Source organism: Callorhinus ursinus, unplaced genomic scaffold, assembly GCF_003265705.2.
Source record: "Callorhinus ursinus isolate GAN/ISIS: 27379988/994484 unplaced genomic scaffold, GSC_fseal_2.0 scaffold15, whole genome shotgun sequence".
Taxonomy (NCBI): Eukaryota; Metazoa; Chordata; class Mammalia; order Carnivora; family Otariidae; genus Callorhinus; species Callorhinus ursinus.
The window spans coordinates 40,929,879-40,942,287 of record NW_027397077.1 but is presented as its reverse complement, the minus strand read 5'-3'; the positions used below and the strand labels follow the sequence as shown (position 1 = coordinate 40,942,287).

At 40.2% G+C, this 12,409-nt stretch overlaps 1 protein-coding gene and 1 pseudogene across 4 annotated transcripts in view; both read right to left on the bottom strand.

The window, feature by feature from the left end:
• ATG7 (autophagy related 7) overlaps nucleotides 1-12,409 on the bottom strand; it is a 230,640-nt gene that overhangs the window by 51,150 nt on the left and 167,081 nt on the right. The window lies entirely within an intron of this gene.
• On the bottom strand, nucleotides 575-10,663 carry LOC112833724 (pancreatic progenitor cell differentiation and proliferation factor pseudogene; annotated as a pseudogene).

The following is a 12,409-nucleotide window of genomic DNA, read 5'->3' as shown; positions in this document are numbered from 1 at the left end:
AAATCAGAAATGAAAGAGGAGAAATAACAACCAATATCACAGAAATACAAAGGGTTATAAAAGAATATTATGAAAACCTATATGACAACAAATTGGACAAACTAGAAGAAATGGATAAATTCCTAGAAACATATAACCTCCTAATCAGGAAGAAACATATAACTCTCCCGAATCAAGAAGAAATAGAAAATTTGAACAGATCGATTACCAGGAATAAAATTGAATCAGTAACAACAAAAAAAAATTCCCAACAAAGTCCAGCACCAGAGAGCTTCATAGGTGAATTCTATCAAATCTTTTTTTTTTTTCTTTTTTACTGGCTTAGAGTTTATTTTCTACCTCGTATAAGGCACATGGTTACAGGGCATCAGGAAAGTTTGCATATGGCATGGATAGTAAGAGTGGGGCTTTCTCAACTTCCTTTTGGTGTTTTGCTGTTTTGATATAAAAGAACCCAAGTGCTTCTGTTTGCTGCAGCCTGCCTAGTCTACATGGAGGGGCGGGGCGGGGGAGGAATGGCTCTCATGAGCCTAGTGCCTCCTGAAGCATAGGAGGTTGTGGTGGCCACTCAGGATCAGGGCCTGGTGTTGGCTTTGCTAGACTGGCCACCAGGCTGCTTCCTCATGGCTTCCAGAGCCAAGTCACAGGTGACAGTGTCACTGGAGGCCTGGGGAGATTCTGAGCATTCTGGGGACTCCAACACTGTAGGCATGAACGGGAGAGTGGACTGCCCCAAAAAGAAGCTTGCCCACCAGTGACCCAGGTGGGCTTTCAGGAGACTGGGGTGGTGGGGGATGGCTTCCCCAAGATACTCTGCACTTCTGCAAGAGCTGTTACTGGAAGTGGAACCCAGGCAGTGCCGGTAATAGTTGTGAGTGGCCACAAGTGAGCCACTGGAGGGTATGGCTGCCAAGCTGTTGCTTGTGGGTTGGTGGTGACCCCTGGAGGGCCTCGGCCTGTGATCACAGGTGGCAGGGATGGGGACACTAGGCCATGGAGCATTTGCAGAGGAGAATGACGAAGGCCACTCGGTAACCAAGGCACAGGCAGGGTCTCTAACAACATTTAAAGAAGAATTAATACCTATTTTTCTCAAACTATTCCCAAAAAACAGAAGAGGAAGAGAAGTTTCCAAATTCATTCTCTGAGGCCAACATTATCCTAATACAAAAACCAGATGAAGATACTACAAACAAAAAGAACTACAGGCCAATATCTCTGACGAACATAAATGCAGACAAGTATTAGCAAAACGAACCCAACAATACACTAATAAAAATCATTCACCATGATCAGTGGGATTTATTCCATGGATGCAAGAGTGGTTCAATATTCACAAATCAATCAATGTGATAAATCACATAAATGAGAAAGGATAAAAACCATATGATCATTTCAATAGGTGCAAAAAAAAAAAAAGCATCTGACAAAGTGCAACACCCATTCATGATAAAAACCCTCAACAAAGTAGGTTTAGAAGGAACGAACCTCACATAATACAGGCCATCTAGGAAAAACTCGAAGCTAATCATCCTTAATGGGAAAAAACTGAGAACATTCCCCCAAAGGTTAGGAACAACACAAGGATGTCCACTCTCATCCTTTTTACTTAACATAGTCCTGGAAGTCCTAACCACGGCAATCAGACAAGAGAAATAAATAAAAGGCATCCAAATTGGTAAGGAAAAGGTAAAACTTCCACTATTTGCAGATAACATGATAATATATATAGAAATCCCTCAAGACTCCACCAAAAAAACTACTATAACTGATAAATGAATTCAGTAAGGTCACAGAATACAAAATTAATATACAGAAATCAATTGCATTTCTGTACACTAACAATGAAGTAGCAGAAGGAGAAATTAAGAACATTTAAAACTACACCAAAAATAATAAAATACGTGGGAATAAACTTAACCAAGGAGGTGAAAGACCTGTACCCTGAAAACTATAAAATGCTGATGAAAGAAATTCCAGATGACACAAGCAAGTGGAAAGATACTCCACACACACGGACTGGAAGAACAAATACTGTTAAAATGTTCATACTACCCAAAGCAATCTACAGATTTAATGCAATCCCTATCAAAATATCAACAGCATTTTTCACAGAACTGGAGCAAATAATCCTAAAAGTTGTATGGAATCACGAAAGACCCCAAATAGCCAAACCAATCTTGAAAAAGGAAAAAAAGAACAAAACTGGAGGTACTAGAATCCCAGATTTCAAGAAATACTACAAAGCTGTGGTAATCAAAAGTATGTTACTGGCACAAAAACTGACACACAGATCAATGAAAAAGAATGGAGAGCCCAGAAATACACCCACATTTATATGGTCAATTAATCTTCGACAAAGGAGGCAAGAATATACAATGGGAAAAAGACAGCCTCTTCAACAAATGGTGTTGGGCAAACTAGACAGCTACATGCAAACGAATGAAACTGGACCACTTTCTTACACTATACACAAAAATTAACTCAAAAATGGATTAAGGACCTAAATGTGAGACCTGAAACCATAAAAATCCTAGAAGAGAGCACAGGCAATAAGCTCTCCAACATGGGACATAGCAACATTTTTCTAGATATGTCTCCTGAGGCAAGGGAAATAAAAGCAATAAGAAACTATCAGGAATACATCAAAATGAAAAGCTTCTGCACATTGAAGGAAACAATCAACAAAACTAAAAGGCAACCTACCAAAAGGGAGAAGATATTTGCAAATGACACATTCCATAAAGGGTTAGTATCCAAAATATATAAAGAATTTATATAACCCAACACCAAAAAAAACCAAATAATCCAATTAAAAAGGGGCAGAAGACATCAATGGACATTTCTCCAAAGAAGATATCCAGATGGCCAACAGACACATGAAAAGACGTTCAACATCACTCATCATTAGGGAAATGCAAATCAAAACCACAATAAGATATCACCTCATACCTGTCAGAATGGCTAAAATCAAAAACACAAGAAACAACAAATGTTGGCAAGGATGTGGAGTAAAAGGAACCCTCTTGCACTGCTGGTGGGAATGTAAATTGGTAAAGCCACTGTGGAAAACAGTTAGGAAGTTCCTCAAAAAATTAAAAATAGAATTACCATATCATCCAGTAATTCCACTAATAGGTATTACCTAAAGAGTATAAAAACACTAATTTGAAGGGACAAATGTACCCCTATGTTTATAGCAGCATTATTTACAATAGCCAAACTATGGAAGCAGCCTAAGTGTTCACTGATAGATGCACGGATAAAGAAGACGTGGTATACACACACACATGCACGCACGTGTGCACGCACGCGCACACACACAGGAATATTACTCAGCCTTAAAAAAGAATGAAATCTTGCCATTTGAGACAATGTGATGGACCTAGACAGTATAAGGCTAAGTGAAGTAAGTCAGAGAAAGACAAATACCATATGATTTTACTCATATGTGAAATTTAAGAAACCAAAGAAAAAAAGAGACAAAAAATAGACTCTACAGAAAACTGATGGTCACCAGAGGGGCAGTGGGTGGGGGGATGGATGAAACAGGTGAAGGGGATTAAGAGAACACTTATTATCATGATGAGCACTGAGTCATGTATAGTTGTATAGAACTGTCGAATCCCTCTATTGTATGCCTGAAACTAATATAACACTGTATGTTAACTATACTGGAATTAAAAAAAAAAGAATGTTGACTTAAGAAAAATTACACACACACAGAAAAATTCACGAAGTAAAAGATTTTAAAAGGTCTGAAGAAAAAACAAGTCAACTAAAAATTCTATACCCAAGGAGGATGCCCTTTAGAAAGAAGTGTGCAGTAAGGATGCTCTCAGAAAAATAAAACAAATGAGTGTTCATTTCTTGTAGAGAATTGCCCTATGAGTAATACCAAAGGGTATGATGAATCTAAGACAGGATGTTCTTCAGGCTCAAGGGCAAATGCTCTGATATGGATGTATACAATTTTAAGAAGGAATCAGTTGCTCCAAAATGTAAACATATGGATAAATACAGAGACTACTGACCATTAAAAACAATAGTGATAATAATGCCTTGTGGGGTTTATCACTTAGTAGAAATAAAATATATGGCAAGTGTAACAAAAATGTTGGCAAGGGGAATACAGAATACACTTTAAGTTTCCTGCTTGCTCGGGCAATGCTGAGGTAAACTGTAATAGATTAATTTGGAAATTTCTATAGTAACCACTAAAAAGCTCAAGCCCCACATTGGGGTAGAACTGACTTAAAAAAAAAAAAAAAAATAAGGGCGCCTGGGTGGCTCAGATGGTTAAGCGTCTGCCTTTGGCTCAGGTCATGATCCCGGGGTCCTGGGATTGAGCCCCACGTCGGGCTCCTGGCTCAGCGGGGAGCCTGCTTCTTCCTCTCCCCCTGCTCATGCTCGCTCTCTCTCTCTTCCTGTATCTGTGTCTCAAATGAATAAATAAAATATTTAAAAAAAGAAATTAAAAAAAATTAAAAAATGAAAGATGTTTAAAAAAATAAAGTTAAAGAAAAGGGAATGAAGGAGGAAAAAACAGAGCAGATAAATACAAAACAAATGACAAGAGAATTAAACTTAACTAAATCAGTAATTATATGTAAGTGGCATAAACAATCTAATTAAAAGACAGAAACTATCAGATTGGAATTTAAAAAACAGAGATATAACTAAAAAAAACCCAAAACCCCAGATGCAACTAAAAAACCTCAGCAATTCGCTTTTCAACAGGTTGAAAATAAATGATTTATACCATGCAAATAACAAAAAGAAAGTTTTTGTTATGTCAATATGAGATAAATAAATATTAAAGTAACACGTATCATGAGAAATAGAGACATTTCACAATGATAAAAGGGTCAATGCAACAGAAAGATAAATGTCCTAAACATTTATGCATCAAATAACTTAGCTTTAAAAGAAATAAAACAAAGCTGAGGATAAAAAGAAGGAACAGACAAATCTATAGTTATCACTAGAGATTTTAACACACTTCTCTCACTAACACTATATCAGTAAGGATATAGAAGATTTGAACATGACTAATCAACTCAATTTAACAGACATACATAGAACAGTATATGCAACAACTGCAGAATAGAGATTCTTTTCAAGTACACATGGCACATTTACCAAAATAGATTATATTCTTAGTCATCAAGTAGATCTCAACAAATTTCAAAGGATTAAAATTATGTTTTCTGACCACTATGGAAATGAGCTAAAGTGCAGAAACAGAAAGATGAGAGAAATCTCCAAATGACTGGAAATCAAGCAACACAAGTCTAAGTAACCCATAGGTCCAAGAAGTCACAAGAGAAACTAGAATTAATCTCTAAAAGCTAACAGGGCCTGTCCAGGGCCAGGACAGTCAGGATTGAAAAAGAGACTGGAGGATGTTAGCTGTGGAAGGGATCCTGGGGCAGTAAACAAATCCTGTTTTACCCTGGAAGGGACTGCAGTCTTAGAAAGGTCAAGCAGCCTGCACAAGGTCTCACAGATAGTCAACAGGCAGGGCAGGGACACTAAATGCTGGCTCCCTGGTTCCAAATGCAGAAGACTTGCCCCCTTTCTTGACTTGAGCATGTGTAGAAATCAACACATGAGAGTTAAGGCATGTGGGATGACTCTAATTTTAATGGATACTCATTGCTTTCATATGCCTCAAACTCTTGTCCTTATTTAGATGTTTATGCAATTACTTCCACATTATACTCCATATGGGTGTCTCTTGTTTTCATAGCCCTAAGTATTGATACTTCTGCTATTTACCTCTGGTCCGACCTCAGTTTGACAAAATGAGTATAAATAGATATAGAGGAGTATTTATAAATAGATAAAGAGTAAGTAACAAAAGCTGCCCTCTGTCCACCAATCTGCATTTTGGTCATTCCTGACCGAGTAGCTGCCTTCAAATTTATCCTTTCCTTCCTTTTTTCTATCGCTACTGCCTCCTCCTGTCTCCTGCTCAGGCCGCCAGCTGTCCCTTTCCAATTCATGTCTTTCCCGGCTGCCAAAGGCATTTTTCTAACAGTCCCTACTGTGTCTCTTCTCTGCTTAACATGATTCTATGTGTTCCCCAATTCATCAGGATGAAGTCCATTCCAAAATGCTCCCCAGCCCAGCCTCAACCCACCTACCTTCCCACCTTTCAAGCTTCACCTCTCTGCACCATCCCCACATGTACCCTACCCATCTGTTACCTGCAAAAGGCAACATTTGTGCCTTTGAACCTGCTGTTCTCATTGTTCATCTTCTCTGTTAGCGCTTTTAGATAAAGCTGAAATGGACTCTCTTCCATGAAATCTTCCCTGTCCCCAAACTGGAATCATTTCCCTCTTTGACACTCTCTACCCTTCCCCTGTACATATCGATTGACCTTTATCATATTTCTGGTGTTGTAATTATAAATGCATAAGCCTGAAGTCTCTAGCACCAGAACACAATCTTACTGAAGGCAGGGCTATAACCCCTATACCTAGCTTGATACTGGAATAAGTGATTGCTTCCGTATCTGGGGTTACAGAGGATGACCCTTTTCTAACACAGAAGAAATACAAACATCAGCTGACCTGCCATAAAGACAGGTGCCTAGAAGGGATGAGATGGGTAGAAGTCAAATGGTATCACCAGCAGGCCAGGACTGCACCACAGTGGTGTCTGATGTTCACAGTGGGTACTCTGCGGAAAGGTCATTTCCTCTCACAGAGTCTGCCCACTTTCTAGAGGGCCATGACCAGAGTCTAGTGAGATGTGTCCAAGGGCACGTAGCCTGCTGAAGTACAGCAGGGTAGTAAATCAGTGGATGGCCTCAGTCATTAGGAGCTTCCCTAAGAGGAGCTTTTCTTCCCCGCAAAGACATTTCAACTTCAGTAGGTCTGAGGTAAAGACCTGAGTTTATTTTAAAGGGAAAATAAAGGGGCGCCTGGGTGGCTCAGTTGGTTAAACCGCTGCCTTCAGCTCAGGTCATGATTCCAGAGTCCTGGGATCGAGCCCCACATCGGGCTCCCTGCTCATGCAGGAAGCCTGCTTCTCCCCTCTGCCTGCCGTTCCCCCTGCATGTGCTCTCTCTCTCTCTCTCTCTCGCTATCTCTCTCTGTGTCAAATAAATAAATAAAATCTTTAAAAAAATAAATAAATAAAGGGAAAATAAAAATTCCCAGGTGACTTAATGCACCACTCTCCAAATTAAAAACCCTGAGGTAAACCAAAGTTCTGTTTCTCAGATAAACACCCACTTCTATGAATCATGAATTTCTGAAACAGAACCATTTGTTCGGTCTGTGGATCAGTGAGGGATACGGCAATAGTGAGGATAGGCGGGTACTGTGTGCACAAGGAATAAGTGCAAGGATGTTTGTTGGGGCATTATTTGTATCAAAAGCTTGGAAACAAATGTTTTGCAACAGAAGAATGGATAGGTTTTTAAATATGTCATCAATAAAACACTCTAGGGGCGCCTGGTGGGCTCAGTCGTTAAGCGTCTGCCTTCGGCTCAGGTCATGATCCCAGGGTCCTGGGATTGAGCCCCACATCGGGCTCCCTGCTCCGTGGGAAGCCTGCTTCTCCCTCTCCCTCTGCCCCTGCTTGTGTTCCCTCTCTCGCTGTGTCTCTGTCAAATAAATAAATAAAATCTTTCAAAACAAACAAACAAAAAACCCCACTCTGCTCTGGTGAACATGGCTGAACTGGGGCTGCACCTAGCAGCCTGGATGAATCTCAAAAATATACTTTTGAGTGGAAAAAAATAGTTGTGTAAGGATATGTACAGCGTGACCCTGTCAAAATAAAGTTTAATAGAAAATAAGGCGATACCTTATCTAGGGAGACCTCACACACGCAGTCAGGGTATAAAGGCACACAGGGCAATGATAAGGAGCATATTCAGGGTGGGGCTTATCCCTGGGGGATAAGGGGAGAGGGAAGGCCTGTGATCAGGGAAGGGGGGGTGGGGCTTCAACCAAGTACCCCAGTCACTTTTTTTCTTTTAATTTTTAAAAATTTTTTATGTTTTTAAAAAGATTTTATGTATTCACTTTAGAGACAGATGGAGAGAGTGTGAGAGAATGAGAGAGAGCATGAGCAGGGAGAGGAACAGAGGGACAGAGACAAGCAGACTCTGTGCTAAGCACAGAGCTCCACATGGGGCTTGATCCCAGGACCCTGCAATCATGACCTGAGCCGAAAGCAAGAGTTGGACATTTAGCTGACTGAGCTACCCAGGTTCCCCATCCCGGTCACTCTTTGGCAGAGTGTGGTATGTATGCTTTCATTACATTCACTAAGTCTTTTTGCATGCCTGAAGTATTTCATAATAAAGTTAATAGTGAAAAAAGTTCTCAAGTATTATATGTAAAATCTCCAGTGTTAGGTATTTTAATGCTCTGAGAGCAAAGGATAAAATCCACCACGAGTTTATCAGTCTCTTTTAAGTAAGAGGTGAACTGGGTTCCCTGCCGGGCCTTGCATGGGCAAAATACTGTTTTTAGTGAACCTTACCTCCCTACTCCTCCGCATCTCCCTCCCTGACTCCTCAGCTTTAAGCTGCACTACACCCTTTTCTTCTGAGAGCAAGCAAGCCGATCAGCTGCAACACTGCCTGCCCAGTGTAATGAGTATGACGCCTGCCACAGAGTCCTGAGTCCCCGTGGACCTCTCAGGTGGCTGCGGTGGTCATGGAAAGAATCCTGCACAGATAGCTCAGGGGATGTATGGTAACTACCTGTGCCACTCGTCCAAGTCCGTGGACCTCTCCTGGCCTAGGTGGCTTCATTTGTAAAGTGGATGGTTTGGATCTCTCAGGTACATCCCTTCCAGCTCTGAAATCTTTGGCACCATAAGCTGCATCCAAAAGACTCTCAGATCTGGTTCTCACCAAGGAGGAAACCTCACGATCAGTTGCCTCTTGCCCTGAACTCTGACACTGGGGAGTCTCACTGGTGTCAGGGTGAGCAAGTTATTTATTAAGAGTGTTCCACAGAAATGCACTCCCACTTGCCTGAGTCACAGTGAAAACAGGAAGCCCACACCTTTTTCTTCTGAGGACCATCCCATGTGCCTACAACCTTCCACCAGCTGTAAAAACGTCTTCATGAAACCTCCACAGAGCCAAAGCCAAAGGGCGCTGTGTGCGGGAGGGGGTGGGATGTCGGGGCAGGAGGCATGCAGGCTGCTTGCCCACAGGAAACCCGCAGCAAAGTCTAGACAGTCCAAGGAGGAATCCATCCAAGAAGTCTGCCCTGAGATAAGGCACTTCCTAAGTAGTCTCTGCCCCTCAGGCATAAATTACTTCATTTATCCAATGATGGTACAATAGTAAAACTGAGCATAGGACATGGAGCTTAAAATAAAATTTTAAAAAATTATAATAGCCTCACCCCCCGTTAAAATAGAAAATGGAAGCACATATACAAGGTTCACAAGCTGAGTCTCCTTCCAGTCCTATCCCCAGCCAACCAGTTCTCTTCCCCAGTAGCAACCACTGTTCTCAATTTCTGGTACACCCCTTAGAGTTCAGGCATATACAAGCATATAAACAAATAAACACATACACACACATATATATACACACGCGATTCTTTAAAAAACATACTACACGTGTTCTATATTCTGGTTTTGGTAATTTTTTCTTTTGAAAAGTTTAAAATGTAGAGAAAACTTGATTCGATACCCCCATCTTATTCCCATAAATAGTTGTTATTTTCCCACATTTTTTTCTTAATCTATGTTTATTTTTTTCCCTGAACCCTAAAGTGTATACTGCAGATATCATGACACTTATCTTCTGAATACATTAGCATGTGTCCTGTAAGGATAAGGGTACCCTCCTACACACCCATAACATCATCATCACACCTATGAAAATTAATATTAATTCAAACTATCATTTAAATATGGAGTCCATATTCAAATCTCCCCAACTGTCTCAAAGGTGAACTTGCTTTTCACATTTACTACTCTATCCAGGAGAGTTTTCTGTACTATTCAAATAGAAACTCTTCAATCTTTGTGACAAATAATAGTGGCTAACATCTATTAAGTGCTTACTGTGTGTAAGGCACTCTTCTAAGATTTTTCTTCTGCCATCCCTGGGTTTTCTTTCTGTTTTTTATAATGTCATAAGTTTGATGCATAATTTCTTTTATTTTCATTCATTTCTGTTATTCTTTTAAGAACTTAGGTTGGTGAATTTTCCTAAGTACTGTATTAGCTGTGTCAAAAAAAAATTATGTGTAGAATTTTCACATTATTTTCTAGATAGTCTACAATTTTCATTTTGATATCCTTGCTGACCCAAGTGGGAGTTTTAAAAATTCCCAGTGCTGTTTTGTGTTTTAATTTTTTAAATTTGTATTTCTTAGTTGTATTATAGAGTGATCATGTTTTCTTGTGCTATTTCTACTTTTCTGATATGTACCGTGGTTTTCTCAGTGTCCTACTATGTGGTTAATTTTTGTGGCAATTGAAAAGAAAAAGGTTTATCAACAAACCTACCTTATTAGCTAAGGGAGCAGCAGTTTTATGTCTCTACATCCATACCAAATTCAGCATGTTAGAATTCAAATATTTTTATATTTTTGGCCTGGGAATTTGAGACATTTCATACTTACCACTCTGTCATGTAATTGTGCTTAATGTTGGTCTTACATGGCATATCGCTTCTACTGAATTAAAGAACCTTAGCAATGGAAAAGTATTTAAAGGGCATTTAAGCCAACCTCCATTTAGTACAGGAATTTCCCTTACAGCACCCCCAAGAGATGTTCAAATGGATTTAACTTGAGTTATTGCCATGCCGGGAAACTCAGTACACTGCTTAAGTTGTGGTGCTTATGGCCTCTATCAGATGGTCAAGGATTAAAGTCCTCAGCAAGTATTAATTGGTACCCACTCTGAGGACTACATTGCTCAGTGCACTTTTGGGAACACAGAAGAGAAGGTTGATATTACACTAGAGCTGTGGTTCCCAAAGTGTGTGCCTCAGGGCACTGCAGTGAATTTGCATCATAGGATGGGATATTTTAAATTTTTCAGGAAAACAAGATACACAATATCTGTCAGGCACTGCAGAAACTACCAAATCAAGGTAGTTTATAGCTTCAACATATTAGTTTGTGCTATATTCCTTTTGATGATCTCATATTTTTGCAAAACTGGGGTTTTGGCAGTTGTATCATAAAAAGTATCATGTGAAAATCAACACAGAACAGGAAAGGAATGTGGCAGTGTCCCATCTGATTCCAAGCTTTGGGAAGCTGTGCAGTACCCAACAGGAACATAAATCCTATTAGTAAATAACTATGGTTATTTCAGAATTAAACAATGATATTTTCTTTCAATTTATGTGAAGTATTTTTTCAAAGAGTTACTCATTGTTAGGTCAGGACTATTTATTGAGTCCTTACTGCTTCATAAATGAAACTTCTGTGTATTTCTTTTGGCCTCGTGGGCTCTGAGAGCACCATCTGCAAACTTCTCTGGGAGCTCAAGGCTGAGTTTCAGAGACCAGCACTCATGACAGCAATGCAATCAGGATGTCAAACGTTATGGTTAGACACTCTCATCGAATCAGCATACGTTTCAGGAGATCAGAGTGGAGGGAGTATTAGTCAGACTAGAGCACAAAGCACATAGGACAGAGTCAAACAAGTGGCACTGGCCAGGGTCCCTGTGGGTATGCCTGAACCACAGACAGGAGAAGGAGAATCTTCACAAGAGCAAAGAGGATTGAGAATGAATATGGCCTGTTCTGGAGGCAGTGAAGACACTGGTCTGGTGGGGGCGGCGGGGGGGGGGGGGGACTTGGAGAAGCAGCTAAGGAGTTTAGAGTTTTGATTGGGTGTTTGGTCCCAGCAGTGATAACGTTAAAAACCAGTGTTTTAGAAGATTAATCCAAGTGGGGTAGTAGATGGGACTGGAGGGTGAGAAGATAGGAAATTACATCACCTGAAATAGCAATGCGCCTATATAGAACAAGCCTGATAGAATACACAGTAGGTGTCAGTCCCCTCCCTCAGCAGCCACACCACATGGAGTCCACACAGCAAAGTTCTCAAAGCTATAATCCTAAGAACAGGAATCACAGTCCTTGAGTGCACGCTTGGAAAATTGCTGTTTTAGGATTCTTTCTAACTGGGACACACTGGAATTGAGTTTACAGAAAATCTGCTTGGAGATAATAGCCTTGTTTCTACGAAAGTATACAAAAGAGGGGCTAAACATAGAATAGGAGAAAAGAATACTGGATCAAGAGCCAGGATACTTGGAATTCAGTCTCATTTTTGACCAGAAACTCACCAGAGAGTAGTCCTAGGCCTCCTCTTCTTCACTCTTAAAATGAGGGCTCTATGATGTGAGACATGAAGAAATTCTAAATTGCCAAAGAGGGCTCATTTCTATC